This window comes from Myxocyprinus asiaticus, chromosome 46 (genome assembly GCF_019703515.2).
Source record: "Myxocyprinus asiaticus isolate MX2 ecotype Aquarium Trade chromosome 46, UBuf_Myxa_2, whole genome shotgun sequence".
Taxonomy (NCBI): Eukaryota; Metazoa; Chordata; class Actinopteri; order Cypriniformes; family Catostomidae; genus Myxocyprinus; species Myxocyprinus asiaticus.
In genome coordinates this window covers 13,566,121-13,583,869 of record NC_059389.1, presented here as the reverse complement: position 1 = coordinate 13,583,869, position 17,749 = coordinate 13,566,121, and the positions used below count along the sequence as shown (strand labels likewise).

Genomic DNA, 17,749 nt, shown 5'->3' with positions numbered 1-17,749 from the left:
AATCATTTTGACTAACATAATCCTAACGTTTCAGTATAGAGAAATTGTTTTTATTTTGGGCTATGATGGCAATGATGGCTGTAATCTTAGTTTAAATGTAGACAACTGACAGCACTAAGGAGTAGACGGATTTGCCAATCTAGAGCAGTGAAGGATGGAGCGTGGTGTAATAATGAACCTTTCCCGTGTTGTTGCGGAAGGATTTTCTTGACTGGTACCATGTTCGTGGTGGCTTTCTCTGTCTTTCTCTGCTTCTTCAGAATGCAACGATTGATGATCCTTGCATGCGCAGAAGTTTTGTTTGGAAAACCTGTAATGCACATGTAAATTAATATTTGTATTTGATTGTAGAGTTTAAGGTACGTACATTATAAACTGTACTGCAATCAGATTGATGAAAATGAGTGCATGTAAACATACTCTGTGAAATCTCATTGGTTCAAAATTCTGCTTTGCACAGCTGCATATTAAATATGCAGCTCACGATGAGTTGCGTATCATGCAGGGTGGCTAACTTTCCGCCACGCGAATACGAGATGTTTGAGCATTCTGAACACTTCAATATGGAACCAGGTTGGGGGTTCCCCTCAAGTATTTGGTAGTCTGTTGGGGCACTTGTACATTTTGCCACTTCAGTGTGGTTTTGCCATCTGACTCGAGCATTTTGCCACTCAAAGAGGTGTTCATTTCTGCCATAATATGGGACAGTTGGCAAGCCTAGTATCGCGATATGTCACGATTCAGTATACTGTGATATATCACAATTGGATCGTGGTTGAAACTGCTACTATGCTTGAGAGACACCCAGCATGTCTGTGAGCAAAACCTTGTAGAAGTAGCCTTGATGTCACTTAGAAATGGCTGCTTCAGAGATTTAAAGCCCTATTATATCTACGATATGAATTAAAGGGTGCTGTAAGTGATTTCCCCCCCCCCATGGAAAGGTACACAAAAAATTGTCACACTCCTTGAGAGATATTACTGAAGTAAGTGATGTAAGGTATCTCAACTGTCTCTGTGACCGCTCTAGACTCTGTAAACAGCAATCAAAAACAGTGACCACAGACAATACCGCTTTTGACCTGTCAGTCATTTTGCACGTTCTCCATAGTGTTGTAGTTGCAACAAATGATTAATGCATACCGCCATTTTTAAGCCATGTTGTTCATAACAGTTGTCAGTTGAGGGTGCTATTTTGCTGCTGTTGTTTTTAACAACAATTTCTGCACCATGTCGGTCTCAATAAAGCTCATTTGGTATCTCTGGAGTGTGGTGTTTTGGAAAGAGGGGGCCTGGCTAATCCAATGACTCAGTCTCGTGGAAGTAGAATGGCTAAAATCACTAACAGCACCTTTAATATAAAATTTTAATTAAACTGTCGAACAGAACTAGGAAAAAAATAAAACAAAAAACACAGAATTTGTGAGAAGAAAAAAAAAAAAAAACTGATTTCATTGGGCCCTAGAGATTGCACTTATTTAGATGACCTGACTCTTCATTATTGAAGTATAGTGTATGATATATATAAATGCTCAAATAAATCAATACAAATATTGATACATATATGTAAAGTATCAATATTTGATGGTATCAACACATCCCTAATAAAGTATGTTTATATTGGCTGTGATTTTGTCTAATTGTGCAGCATTTCACTGTCAATTAGGACTGAAAATGTACTTGCTGCCCGAAAATGGGCATGCTGCACCTAATTAGCAACTAAGTTCTTATGTTCTTAACCAAGTTTCTTAATGTTTTTTAAATGCACAGGTGGTGGCAGCACAGAATTATCAAATCTAGTCTCATTCTGTGGGAAGATGTAAAACTTTGCAAAAAAACAAAAAACTAAAAAAAACAAACCTTCCCCACCAGCAGCCTTTAATCCACCAGTATAATTGAGAGTTCACAGAGATTCAGAGTCAAATGCTAGATCGCTAAAAACGGTTTAGAACACGACCACTTTAAATGTGACCCTCATTTGATGTGGGTATAATTTGGTAGCGCATCGTTGTCCAACACTGGACATCTCTATCAAATAAGTTAACACGTTCACACAGCGACACACACTCACACACAGACATTAGGGCATCAGCTAGGGTGGAACAGACCTTCTGTAAACATTGTATTTCTAGATGGTAAACAGAAAGTTGTGTGTACGAATTTTGCGGCCAGGCAGCTGCAGAAACACGTCAGGAACCCTCGCAATGACATACCTCCAGCCTTTGGGTAAGGGATGGGACTCCATGAATTATCACCTGCGTCCCATCCAGCACATAACTAGCATGCTTTCCCACTTAGCCGCTGGTCACATTTTTGTAGGGTGCTTGGTGCTGATCTTGCTACTTTCCTGAGTTTACACGTTCAAAAATGCTAACAGAGTCCTCGTCTGACCTTCTACAAACTCATAATATATTAACAAAATGGTTACTGCCCAAGAAAGCAGTTTCACTTTGAAGTCAATGTGATATCAAAATTGGCCATTAACATTACACCTTATTTAAAAAAAAAAAAATAAATAAAAAAAAATATATATATATATAATATTATTATTATTATTATTATTATATTTTATATATATATATTATATATATATATATATATATATATATATATATATATATTTATAAAAATAATAAAAATAATCTTTCATCATGTAATAATTGCATTTCTGAAACTTTTCTTTTTGAGTGATGTCACCCAGGCTGTACTTGCCTGACATCTTGCCCTTCAGCCTCCACTAAGTCTCATTCACTAATTTTTGCATGGATTTTGCGTACTTATATGCACAGGAAAAGTTCTCACGAAAAATTTCCCCCAGATTCACAACATGCGTGTACACAGATGAATTTGATCTTACCCTCATTCTAACTTTAATAAATCCAGATAATTCTAAATGGAGCGCATGCCCAAAATTATAAATTCACACTGGTACAGTTGCAGAAAAAAAGATGCCGCCAGAGCAAAAGGCCAAAAAACATCACTCTATAAAACAGTGCAGTACTGCATTACAATTTAGAATGATTTTATAATATATACCACATACCGGGAGAACAATCATAATAGTCATGCTGTAAGATTGCTTCAAACTGAATTTCAATTAAAAATTACTTAAGTGAGTTCTGAATGACCCTTATTTTTAAGCCCCACACATTTTAGCCTTTCAAAGCTCTCACAGTGGATGGTAAAGTCTTCGAAGGGCATAGGGATGATCACTTCTGAATGGAACGCACCCTCATTCAAAACAACAGTGGGAGGCACTTCATTCATAGTGACTTTAATATGATAAACATTACTAATGTTAACACGATTGTCATAAAATGCCATTATTAAAATGTAGACCATGTTATTCAGTGGCTGAATGCCCCCTGGATGCCTGGAACTAACAGAAATTAAAGTGTTTAGGTCTCCGAAAAAGTAACAAAAAATGGACGCATTAACCGCTTCAGTGAAGCGAGATGGCTGGATGGATACATGCAGTACTAACATCTGTAGCACACATCTTATCTCTGGTAGGTGAATGGGGTATGCCAAATAATCGTAAGTTTGAGAGGTACAGCTCTAAAAGTGACTATCGCTCACATTATAATGAATGAAGCTCTGTAGGTCATTTACTTTTTAAATTTAGCAGATGCTTTTATCCAGAAGAAAGAGACAAGAAAAGTATTTTTTTCATTAAAAAGTAATCCTTATCTTGTCCACAGGTCACGCAGACAGCTTAATTGATTGTAACTGGAGCGATCCAATCTCCCCACTGAGGAAATAAATGTGAGCATCTAAACTACGATGCCCTTTCATCGTCTCTCTCGCATAGGCACATGCTTGATAACAAGTCTGTATAAGTCATTTCAGGTTCATGTTTGATGTTCTTTGAGAAAATGTGTTGACTCCAGTAATGACACCTCATTTTTTTATTTTCAGTTTTTGCAGATATCTCGTTTGTTCCGTTTTAGCTAGACTCTAAAAGGACGTGCTAGTCATTTTACTTTGACAGTTGTGGGTTCTAAAAATGCCGCTACCGGAAGGGCTTCAGGGCCAGACATGCACAGTAGTGTTCTAATTTCTTTGTTATCGTTTACAACCTTGAAATGGTTGTAGAGTTAGAATTGCTGCCGGTACTCAAACACGAATTGCGCACTTCGAGCACTGGCATAGAGCATTCCACCAGCTGCATCCAAGGACATCCAACGGCATAGCACATTGTTTCTGCATTCTTATCACTGAGCATGCTCAGGCAGAACCAGAACCCAGTCTGATCTGTAACACTGTAATGTTTGCAGGAAAGAGGCAAGTGAAGGAGGATCTGTGTGCAGGCTTTTTAATTAAAACTCGGAGAAATAAACCTAAAAGATCTCAAAACACGACAACAGAACAAACCGTTTCATCCATAAAAGGTTAACAACTGACAAGGACCGAGAGAGCATGAGGGCAATATATATACAAGAACTAACAAGGTTAACAAGACACAGCTGGGATCAATCAAGGGGAACACAGAGAACAGAGACACAACAAAAACAAAAACCAATCTTCAAACTAAAAGTCTTTATCCTTCTAGTGACCTCTAGTGGCCACTAGGGAGAATGTACCAAGTGTTACAGATGGAGATGGAGCCACAGGAGGCAAGGGCTTGGGGGCAGAGCTGCGGGAGGTGGAGCCACAGGAGGTGGAGCCACAGGAGGCAAGGGTTTAGGTGGTGGAGCCACGGGAGGTGGAAACTCCGGAGATGGAGCCACAGGAGGCAAGGGTTCAGGGGGCGGAGCCACGGGAGGTGGAAGCTCCGGATATTGAGCCACAGAAGGCAAGGGTTCAGGTGGAGGAGCCTCAGGGGGCGGAGACTCAGAGGGTGGAGGTGGAGACTCAGGGGTGGAGCCGCTGGACAGAGATCAGCAGACTAGATGGCAGTCACTGGACAGGGGTCAGCAGACTGGTCGATGGCTGCTGGACAGGGATCATACTGGAAGTGGGTGGCTGCTGGACACTGAACAGACCGGTAGCTTGTGTCTGACAGGTGCTGACCACTGGATTGAGCAGCATACTGTCAGCGGCTGCTGGGGAATGAATAGGATTGTCGATGGTCACAGGGGACCAAACAGGCTCGAAAGTCACTGTGGGCGGGATGGACTCATCAACTGCCTCATGGAAATGGAAAGGCTCAATGAGTACAGGGAACTGGACAGGCTCGTGGACAGCCTCAGGGAACTGGACAAGCTCGTGGACAGCCTCAGGGAACTGGACAGGCTCGTGGACAGCCTCCTGGAAATGCTTCAGGGCCAGACATGCACAGTAGTGTTCTAATTCCTATATCATTTACATCCTTGAAATGGTTGTAGAGTTAGAATTGCTGCCAGTACTCGAACAGGAATTGCACACTTCCAGCACTGCCATAGAGCATTCCACCAGCTGCATCCAAGGACATCCAACAGCATAGTAAATTTTTTCTGCACTCTATCACTGAGCATGCTCGGGCAGAACCAGACCCCAGTCTGAGCTATAATGCTGTAATGTTTGCAGGAAAGAAGCAAGAGGAGGAGGAGGATCTATGTGCAGGCTTTTTAATTAAAACTCGGAGAAATAAACTTAAAAGGTTAACAACTGACAAAGACCGAGAGAACACAAGGGCAACACAAGAACTAATAAGGTTAACAAGACACAGCTGGGATCAATCAAGGGGAACACAGAGACACAAAAAAAAACCAAACTAAGTGTTTATCCTTCTCGCGACCTCTAGTGGCTGCTAGTAAGAATGTCCCAAGTGTTACAGAGTTCCCCATTTAAGGAGTGGCTCCTAATGCTCCATAACATATAAAAAAATAGTTTATAGGAAGCGGAGACTCGGGGGGCGGAGCCGTGGGAGGTGGAGGCTCCGGAGATGGAGCCACAGGGGGCAAGGTCTGAGGTGGTGGATCCGCAGGAGGCGGAGGCTCCAGAGATGGAGCCACAGGAGGCAAGGGTTCAGGTGGTGGAGCCACAGGAGGCAGAGGCAGGCTCGTGGACAGCCTCGGGGAACCAGACAGACTCTGGGAACTGGACAGGCTTGTCAACAGCCTCGGGGAACAGAACAGACTCGTGAAAAGCCTCAGGGAACTGGAAAGGCTCATGGACAGCCTCAGGGAACCAGACAGGCTCGGGGAACTCAACAGACTCATCAACAGCCTCTGGGAACTAGACAGTCTTGTCGACAGCCTTGGGGAACAGAACAGGCTCGTCGACAGACTCTGTGGTCTGGAGCACTGGCAGCAACTGGGGAACGGCCTCCATGGCCGGGAGAGCTGGCAGCGGCTGGGGAACAGCCTCCGGGAGCACTGGCAGCGACTGGAGAGCAGGGGCCCTTCTCCTCCTCTTCCAGATGGTCGGGAGCACTGCTGTGGGAATGGCCTCCGTGGCTGAGGACGCTGGCACTGGGACAGCCGAGGCTTCAGGTGCTGGCTCTGGGATGGTCGAGGCTTCAGGCGCTGGCTCTGGGATGGAAGAGGCTTCAGGAACTGGCTCCTTGACCGTGGCAGGTGTGGGTGTTTGCTCGCTGACCATGGCAGTCATGGCCGCTGGCAGTGGCACAGGATGACTGCCATACCCCACAGTGTAAGGGGAGAATGTGAGCCTCAAAGCGTAGTCAATGAATTTGACCAAGAAAAGTTCACATCTGCCACCTTGCAGACAGGATTTCACAGGCTCATTAATTCCGAACCGATAGCATTCCTTGAGACAAACATCTCCCCAATTGAAATCCTGGGCAAGACTGCAGAACTGCTCTGTATATTGCTCAATGGTATCACCTCGTTGTCTGAGAGACAACAATTGCCAAGTCGCTAGATCCATAGTCTGGTCAGTTGTTCTGTAATATTTGCAGGAAAGAGGCGAGAGAAGGAGGATCTGTGTGCAGGCTTTTTAATTAAAACTCGGAGAAATAAACATAAAAGCACTCAAAACATGACAACAGAACAAACCATTACATCCATGAAGGGTTAACAACTGACAAAGACAGAGGGCAATATATACACAAGAACTAACAAGAATAACAAGACACAGCTGGGATCAATCAAGGGGAACACAGAGAACAGAGACACAACAAAAACCAAAACTAATCTTCAAACTAAACGTCTTTATCCTTCTAGCGACCTCTAGTGGCCGCTTGGGAGAATGTCCCAAGTGTTACAAATGCACATACTGTAATTTGTTACTTTGCAATAAGACTATATATAATAAGACTATATAAATTAGATCCAGTGTCTTGGTTACCAGTAGGTAGAGGCTCAAATAAAAATTAAAGATTCCTGGGACAATTTTCATTCAATTGGAAAAACTCACCTTCGGGCTTGGCTCCATTCTGGTATGAAAACCTCAATTTTCACGATGCAATCTAGTCTCGCTCTAAAAAAATTTTTCCCCCTCATTAAATATTTTGTGTCTCTCCAAAATGTCACATTACGGAAGTACAATGTGAATTACATTTTATGTTAACCTTTCTTATCAGATATGGTTTAATCAAGCAGAATATTCAGATTCAATCATCTCCATCTCATGCCACTACCAAATAAATATGAATCAAACTGTAAGGCCTTAGATCGGTTTATCGAACCAGAAAGGAATGAAGAGGCTACAGGCATTAGAGCTGCTTGGCACAATAGGCAAGCCAAGCATCTTTCTAAACAGTTTAACTTTAAATTTCAGTGTTGTTGGTGTAAGTCTACAGGCTTCTCAGTTGATTGCTCACACCCCCAGTTGGAATGCATTTATCCGTCATAACTCTCTGCTTCATATGTGTCCAATTAATGCAATTGACAACACCCCTACAGCAAAGAAAAAACAAACACCAATAAAACTGTAATGATTTTTTTATTTTTTATTTTTGGCTCAGAATGAACAACAAAGCTTTTCATGGCGGCATACATCATTTGGTTAAATTAACTCTACGGTGGTTTTGATAGAATTTTTTTTTTCTTGATTTTGCTCTTTGAATTAAGCTATATTTCCATTACAGCCAGCAATTTTGGGTTTCTCTGCATTCAAGAGTGCATATGTAGCTGCTTAATTTCGCCCTGTATTGCCTATATTGTGCCAGTGCTCATACAAAGCATGAGAAATGGAGCTTGCTTCAATCATGTGTTTGGCTACAGTTCCAGACAAAAATGAACCATTCCTTTGTTTGTCATCTCATGAGAATGTCAGCCAAATGTTTGCATCCTTTTTTACCTTTAGCATTCTTACACATTAATCAGTTGTTATATTGACTTTAAGGTTGATAATTGTAAATTAAACCAAAATGTTATAAATAAAACCAAAATGACCAGTTCCTCATGGTCATGGTCTCCGTGGGTGTTTCATTACCTTGATATAGTGATTTATTAATCGTGCTGTAGACATGAATGATATCTGAAATTGTGTGGCTTGTTGAGGAAAGGTGTCCTAGTTCTTTTCTATGCGATCAGACTAGCGAACAATAAAAAGTGTAAAAAAAAAAAAAAAACAGCCATTGGCTGCACATTGACTGAAACATTTAGGAGCCAAATGGCTGTTTTAGTTGCCACATCACAGATTGCTCGATTTAGATTGTTGTTCAAAAACAAGATCGAAAGCCAAAGAAAAGACAGCTGATAGCTCATTAATCGGGTGTTTAATATATATATATATATAATGTATAGTTGAGTGCACAAATTTACATTCCCCTTTTGTCTCATAAGTTTTCACACCCCTTTCAGAATTTATACAAATATAAGAGATAAAAGATCTTTTATTTAGTACTGCCCTTCAGAATCTACATAACCGGTATTTACATTAAGTATAATATGCATATAGTAGTGTGTTGCCTTCTTGAGCATCAGTGAATGTTTGCACCTTGTGTAATATTTGTGTATGAGTCCCTCAATGGTCCTAAGTACCAAAAGCTGGGTCTCACATCACAATACATATACATTATGCATGTGTATATAATATATATATATATATATATATATATGGGAGTGCATATATTAAATTGATTTTATATATATATATATATATATATATATATATATATATATAATAAAATAAAAAAAATTCTTAGTCTTTCTTTACTGTGACTAGATGGCTCAGACACAAGACTAAAAGAGTGCAAATTGAATGAAATCCCAAATGCAGTTTATTGTGCTACTCCAATCCCAATCAATAATAATCAGGGGGGAAAAAAAGATTTTGTACATAACACAGGACTTTTAATTATAAACAAGCCCGAAATACACATGGGACTACTATTTTGAAATGTCTGTGCTCCTAGTTGTGAACTCCCTGACGGCTGATTCGCTGAGAAAGTGACTCGAATTCAAACTGCTAATCTGAGCTCCTGAGTTCAAACGAGCTCTTTTTCGGGTGATTCATTATAAAGACCCATTTCAAAAGAGTCATTTGTTCATGATTTGAACATCATGGCTCACCCTGTGTTTGTTGTTGAATTCAGCCAGCGAGCTCATATCATCAACAGAAAGGGTGAAAAGCGGCACGAGACACACTGGCGCTCTAAAGATGTATTCAGTAACTCATAAGATGATATCTGATGAAAACGCAAATAATGGCACAGATCCCAACAGCAGCCAATGGCGACTAGATTTTAAATGATTGTCGCAATCATTTATTTTTGGTCACATTTGTGACCATTTTAGTCGCAGTCTGGAGCCCTGAAAAATCCCATAGACTTGCATTGAAAGAGGGACCTGAGCTAGGGCTTGGCGATAAAACAATATAGATTATTTATCAGAAAACATTTAATTTCGATATTGATGATATATAAACTCAGCAAAAAAAGAAACGTCCCTTTTTCAGGACACTGTATTTTAAAGATAATTTTGTAAAAATCCAAATAACTTTACAGATCTTTATTGTAAAGGGTTTAAACAATGTTTTTCATGCTTGTTCAATGAACCATAAACAATTAATGAACATGCACCTGTGGAACGGTCGTTAAGACACTAACAGCTTACAGACGATAGGCAATTAAGGTCACAGTTATAAAAACTTAGGACACTAATGAGAACTTTCTACTGACTCTGCAAAACACCAAATGAAAATACCCAGGGTCCCTGCTCATCTGTGTGAACGTGCCTTAGGCATGCTGCATGGAGGCATGAGGACTGCAGATGTGGCCAGGGCAGTAAATTGCAATGTCTGTACTGTGAGATGCCTAAGACAGCGCTACAGGGAGACAGGAAGGACAGCTGATCGTCCTCGCAGTGGCAGACCACGTGTAACAACACCTGCACAGGATCGGTACATCCGAATATCACACCTGCGGGACAGGTACAGGATGGCAACAACAACTGCCCGAATTACACCATGAAGGCACAATCCCTCCATCAGTGCTCCGACTGTTCGCAATAGGCTGAGAGAGGCTGGACTGAGGGCTTGTAGGCCTGTTGTAAGGCAGGTCCTTACCAGACATCACCGGCAACAACGTCGCCTATGGGCACAAGCCCACCTTCGCTGGACCAGACAGGACTGGCAAAAAGTGCTCTTCACTGACGAGTCGCGGTTTTGTCTCACCAGGGTTGATGGTCAGACTCGCGTTTGTCGTCAAAGGAATGAGCGTTACACAGAGGCCTGTACTCTGGAGCGGAACCGATTTGGAGGTGGAGGGTCCATCATGGTCTGGGGCGGTGTGTCACAGCATATCAGACTGAGTTTGTTGTCATTGCAGGCAAGCTCAACGCTGTGCTTTACAGGGAAGACATCATCCTCCTTCATGTGGTACCCTTCCTGAAGGCTCATCCTGACATGACCCTCCAGCATGACAATGCCACCGGCCATACTGCTCGTTCTGTGCTTGATTTCCTACAAGACAGGAATGTCAGTGTTCTCAATCCCATTGAGCATGTCTGGGACTTGTTGGATCAGAGGGTGAGGGCTAGGGCTATTCCCCCCAGAAATGTCTGGGAACTTGCAAGTGTCTTGGTGGAAGAGTGGGATAACATCTACAGCAAGAACTGACAAATCTGGTGCAGTCCATGAGGAGGAGATGCACTGCAGTACTTAATGCAGCTGGTGGCCTCACCAGATACTGACTGTTACTTTTGATTTTGCCCCCCCTTTGTTCAGGGACACATTAAAGGACACATTTCTGTTTGTCACATCTGTGAAACTTGTTCAGTTTATGTCTTAGCTGTTGAATCTTTATGTTCATACAAATATTTACACATGTTAAGTTTGCTGAAAATAAAAGCAGTTGAAAGTGAGAGGACGTTTCTTTTTTTGCTGAGTATATATTGACTTGAGAAATTTTTAATAGTTAGCCTATGTTCTACATCTAGATGATTGGATCATGTGCGTGTTGCTAAAAACATGAGCAGTTCGCAAAAGTTACAGGGCTTTTTCCAAACTGCATTTTTGCGCCCAAAAAAAAAGTAATTATTTTCACAAAGGGCCCTTTTACAAGACTTTTAGTGAAAGGTATATTCAAACTGTAGTGCCATGCTCTCTTCAGAGTACCCACATCAAGAGCTTTGTCCTCTGGAGTGAGCAGGGCATAGGGATGATCACTTTCAATTGGGATTCGCCCATACACACAACTAGCTAACTGAATCAAAGTCATGAAATCAGCCTGTTAGAAAGTATTAGCAGGCAGCCCTGCTGTTATGGAAAAAGGCAATGAGGCTGGGCAGCCGCTAACTAGCAACTTGCTATCCGGCTAAGATGATATCGTTGTGTACCAAACAGGACAGCACTGACAATGCAATACAGCTATCGACTGAAAACAACAACAACAACAACAACAACAACTGGACCGTGGAGCGTCACAAGAAAGTCTTTCAGTGTAGTCAAACGTCAGCTGAAGATGATGATGATGAAATATGTTACATTTAATCGAAAAGATGTCACACAAGGAGATAGGGATTCAAATTTTGGCCAATTCTTTTAACCGACTAACTGCAAGTTTTAAACGGTTAACCGATAAGCAATGAATCAAACCAAAGTGACCAAACAGGCATGACAAAGCTCTCGGGGAGCTTTTTTTCTATGTAAACAAGCGGCAGACAAGTACAGCTCTTATCTATTTAAATGGGGAAAGACCAAAATCTCCAAAATGGTTGGTCAAGATTACGATCAAAGAAATATTTCAAATCAGAAGTAAAATCTGACAAATCTGGTATCATAAATTGTGTTTCTTTACCTCAGATTACACTAAAAAGCTAAAATTTTCCCCACTTGTATAGCTAATGCACATGCACGTAGGTAATACTTGAGTCTATTCATTATTATTTCAGGAGCTCAGGTTTTTCACAACAAGGACAGTAGGCCTATGGACATTTATAGTGTATGTTTGATACATGTTTACATTAGAAAATGTTTATACATTTTGTTTTTCTAAATGTTTGAATATTTGATTAAAGTTTGGTCTGTTACAGTTTGACACTTTTTTTTTTTTTGTCCATTGCATGCCATCATCATGTAAAAGATATTATTTTCGTTGACTAAAATTTTGTCATTTTTGTAAAACAGACTAAAATTAATGAGTATAACATGAAATATTGACTATTTTTAAAGGACATTTTTGTCGAAAGACCAAAACTGTGACTAAAACAAAAAGCTGAAAAAATGAACACCGCAGTTGATAAAGCAAGTTGAACTATAGGCCTAATAACACTGTAAACTAAAAACAAAATGAGCAATAATGGGGATAAAATATACTTTATTAAACATGAAAATAATATGTACAATAAGTCCATTTCAGAAGTCATATGTATTAGTACAGTAAACATACACAGTGACTTCCCCTGACAGCTGATCGCGATCGGTAAACACACAAGCAATGTTTGATTCATAAAAGCATTACCCTACCAGACAACATACTGTACACAATTCCAAGCATTATAGCAGATAAACAACTTCGCCAAACGGATAACAGAAACATCTATTTGGACTACAGCGATGCCATCCTGAACTGTGTGATTGTGTCTGACTGAACTGAACAGCGTCCTCAGCTGGAACACATGACAGCCGGTACTTCTTTCCTGTGTTTACAGACATGATGTCATGATGCAAAGAGGAACGACATAAGCCAGCGATTTCGAGACAAATCCGACCCGACAGCTCAAAATATACATTATTTTTATAGGCTTACCGAAATGAATCGGGGTTAGGTAAGGACATTGTTTTGAACACTGATTATTTATGTACTTAATAAATAATGGCAATTTGTTCATTTTTAACCAAAGAATCTTACATTGTGCAGCTTTAAAAAAACCAAACTCTGCAGCAACCCTGCGTAAGCCTGATATCTGTGATCCATTCATTGCTGTTTAATTGGGCTTCATTGAACCATAGAGCTTTGTTCTTAAATGCTTAGAATTAAGGTCTGAAGTGCATTATTCTGTAATTTTCTCCCAGGGTTTGGCTGTAGAGCAGATTGAGATATAGCTTCCTGTTACATAATCCCCTCTATTATAAATTTTGACTTCATTTGGGGTTTCCTGTGTGCACACAGTCTCCTGCACACTTCCCCGTTCTGTTCTTGTGTAAGGCCGGTATCTCAAATGATGTACTATACATTGTGTACTATGTGTATACTATATATTTGGCCATCTAGAATATATATTGTCTGAATTGGAATATTAATATTTTTGTTTATTACACGGAAGTTTTTTTCAGTTTAGGGAAATGAAGTTTTAAATGCACATCATCTTGTTTGGTGTTGCTGCTAGCTTTAGCATGTTAGTTTGAGTGCCCAAAAATGTCTTTTGTCTTATTTGGTATTACACAACAAAGGGTAATAGTTCAACATTCAACTCACATTTGTAATGTGGCGTCATCAAAAGCTTCAGTAGTTGCCATGTCCACAATCTTGTCAATTTAACTGTCAGGCCAATATTGCAGCCTGATTTCCCTCTGGCAAGACATAGCTATCTTGTCCTCACTAGCTTTCTCAGAAACAGGGAACAGAAGGTCCCATCAGCAGGCCAGCTGTTGTCTTGATGCATTCTCACTTTTTCTCTCTAGAACAGACCAGTGAACTTCCTAAACTACACTTAGGATGAAAAAAATGAGACCGCCCTATTGAAAAATACAAATAAAAATAAAAAATGCTTAAACCAGCCTAAGCTGGTTTACTGTTCTTGGCTGATTTAAGATGGTCTCCCAGTCTGGCCAAGCTGTACTTCTGCTGGTCTGGCTTGTCTCCCAGACTGATCACATGAAAAGTGGCCAAAACCCTTCTAAAACCAGCCAAAAGACCAAACTTACCAGGCTGGGAGACTAGCAAAAGCTGGTTTAACATAGTTTTTTTTTTTTTTTTTTTTTTTTTGTCAGTAGGGATGATCATTCTCTTCCTCACTCTCCCCCTCCTTTTTTTCTTTCCTGGAAGTATGTTAATACACTCACAGACATGCAAGTCTGAAACACATTCTAGTCTCCATGTCATTGTGGTGCGGGACATTTTGTATGCTAGCTGTGGCGTGTTAAACATATTTTGAGCTGTTTTGGAGAGCTGTTCTGTTCTACTTGCAATGCGTTGCGGACAATAAAGCTGTCAGCTGTTGGAACGGTGGAATATACCGAGCCGAAAGTCTCACAAGTTCCAAATTGTTCTTATTCCAGGCGCTGCTATTCCAGTAAATGGAACAGCTAGAACTCAAAATGCATGCAATACTGAAGGGATGCATGCAGCAGAAGTACTAGCAGTACTTTTTTTTTTTTTTAAACCAATGTTTTTTTCTATTATGCATTTTCAGCACAATGCACAAGAGGGCACTCTGGTGGCATTTCACCTCACATGTTGCAAAAACCCATTTGGTGACTAAATCTAGTGACATTTGAGTGTTAATCAGACATCCTGCTACTCAGAATGATCAGTTGTACCACATAGTCTATTATATGTTACAAAATCAGTTAGGATAATTCACTAATCCAGAATGCAATTTATGTACCGTTTAAAGACCCCATGAAATCACTTGATGAGCATTCACATATTTCCAATTGAAACAGAAAGTCTGGGCAGGACATGTCAAAGTGTTTGTTTCTTTTTTAAATAATCAATCAGCTTTAGATATGACACAGTCATGAACCATGATTTGCTACTTGCTGGTCAGTTACAGGCATACAGGATTTTTGAGGAGGGGGAGCCCTAACACCTCCACAGACTAGACAAAATCATAATGCTTATGTTATTGACTTTAAAGAACTTTAAAGGTGTTTTCCAGTGAGCACACTCACTAAATGGAGACAGAATGCATCAACAAATCGAACTGGAGCTTGCCTGCAGGAAATAGAATGAAGTGACGAACAAACTGCCAAATTATTTTTTCTTTTTTGAATCAGAAGTACCGAAACACAGTTCCATCGGTTTTGCCCCAAATTAACCCCTGGTTACAATTGGTATTAAGTGGAGGGATATTCTCATTCTAGAGAGCATTTCATTGGACAAAAATGTAGGGATGCACAATATATCTGGTGACTATATATTATTGTCCAATAACCTGAAAAATCTAAATATTAATATCGCGCCGATAGTGGAATTTCCACCGTTATTTTCGCCGATAATTTGTTGCGGTTTATTTGCTTGCAGCTAAGAAACTCTGACTGCCTGCCGATTCTTTCCTTCAGGCAGAGACTCGGGCAGCCTCAAGCAACAGTAAACGTGTACACACAGCTTGTCTGTGTGAGTGAGAGCCAAGTTCATTTTGCTCTGAGGATTATTTCAACATTGCTGCACCTTGTTACGCTGTTTTGGGGCTGGTTTTAGTCATCTGCTGTAATAAGCATCATGCCATTTCCCATATTCTGTTTTTTATTTATTTATTTAGTTTTTCTCATGAGCCTTAAATGAAAATGTGCCAAAAACATGTTTGTATGTACGTTACTTGGGGGCAATCATTTTAGAGTATTACTTCATGAAAGTCAAGTCATTTTTATTTGTATAGCACTTTTCATAACACACATTGTTTCAAAGCAGCTTTATAGAAAATAATGCATTAACAGAAAATGAAACTGTAATATCTATAAAGTCTTAGAGTCATCAGTGTGTAGTTTTATTAAATATGATTGTAAATTGTGTATAAAATTTTTTTTTTTAAATAAATAAATAATAATTGTATATACAACCCCAGTGAACAAGCCAAAGGCGACTGTGGCAAGGAACACAAAACTCCATAAGATTTTGGTTAATGGAGAAAAATAACCTTGGGAGAAACCAGGCTCACTGTGGGGGTCAGTTCCCCTCTGGCTAACAGCATGAATATAATGCCAATATTACTTATGTGCAGTGCAAGTCATGGTTTAAAATTAGTAAACTAAGTAAGTGTTAAGGGCCAGTTTTTAAACAAAGATTTTGTATGAACTGTAAGATTAATGACTAATGTCTTTGAAGTTCATCCTGGATTACCCGCAGATGTTCACATAGATGCATTGTCCTTTGTTAGTTGGCTGATGAAGGCTTTTGTTGGCAATTAATTAATAGTCTATTTATTCCATTTTAAGAATGTAGTCCATCATTAGACCAATGTGATGCAGGCAGAGATCAGTGAGGTGCATCACAGTTCAATCAGCAGGTCATTTTGGTGAGATCTTTCCTAAGTCCAAGGTTCAGGCAGTGGCATATGAAGTATCCCATGTCTAATGGTTGGAGTTGGCATCAGTTCATCCTCTGAAGTCCATCGTAATAGACTGAAGTGATGTCTGGCTGACACCGGCTGCATTTAGTCGTCATCACTCGGAGACATGTAGCAGTGGAGTCCGACACCAAGCATGAACGGAGCTGGATCTGGCGGCTCTGGTAACCTTGGGATTCATATCCCATATTCATATCCATATCCTGTCTCAATATTCATATATTGAGACAGGGGAAACAAATAGAATAATATTAGCGTAGATGCCATTCAATGTTTTGCAGAGTTATAGATCGTGATAAATGTTTCTGGTTCCGGAGACCTAACTAAAGCAGTCTAATTGTGAGTTGATGGATAAATTACATAAAACATAAACAGAATGTGGGAAATAGCACATCATTACTTTCAGAACAGCATTGTGAATAAAACAAGCCCAAATACAACCTAACATCGTGCATAGATATAGAAATAATTATCACAGAGTGACTTGAGATGGCTAAAAACACTAGTTTGTGAGTGAAACAAATGTGCTTGTTGTATTTTACGAGTTGAGACTTTTCTAAAGTAATTACTTTTTTTTATTATTTATTTTTTTTAATGTTTGTTACATTTAGTTAATAGCCTCATTTTGGTTTAATGCATTATTACAGCTGTTTAAAGTTCATTATTCTCTCTAAGTGAGTGATCAGGATTACAGCAAACACTCATATAAATGGGCACCATACAATTTATGCAAGTGTATTGTCATTTATTTGTCATTCAAATCAGCATTGATCTATAATATAGGCACATTTGTGGAATAGCAGCAAGTCCAAATTCCAGGCTTTTAAATGATACACATTTTTCAAATGATAAGCTTTTAATGAATTAGCTAGCAGTTCCATTTATTTATTTATTTTAAATATCGGTTATCAGTATCGGCCATAATGTCTATGTTTACATAGACACCAGAAAGCGGTTTATTGTGAGAATGCATCCGTATAAAGGGCGTACCCTTTACTCCGGTATACATGCAGCTCAGCCAGTAAGCAGCTTTCTCCACAGCAACATAATTTCCCCTGCTACGCTTGTGTAAATAATAAACATTGTATCTGAGGAAGACTTCACTATTTTATTCTCCGTTGCTTTGCTTTATTTCCAGATACTCCAGAGTTGTTGCTGTTTGTTTCCTTAACTTTCCATCGCAGTAT

General features: G+C 39.8%; 1 protein-coding gene across 4 annotated transcripts in view; it reads left to right on the top strand.

The window, feature by feature from the left end:
- Positions 1 to 17,749, top strand: part of ccnd2a (cyclin D2, a) — a 231,118-nt gene that overhangs the window by 18,673 nt on the left and 194,696 nt on the right. Inside the window, exon 1 of one of the 4 annotated variants that reach the window (XM_051689076.1) lies at positions 3,731 to 3,765. The exons of the other annotated variants lie outside the window; for them this stretch is intronic. The gene's annotated coding sequence lies outside the window, so the exon portion shown is untranslated. Of the gene's footprint in view, positions 1 to 3,730; positions 3,766 to 17,749 lie in introns of those variants that run through there. 4 annotated transcript variants of the gene reach the window in all.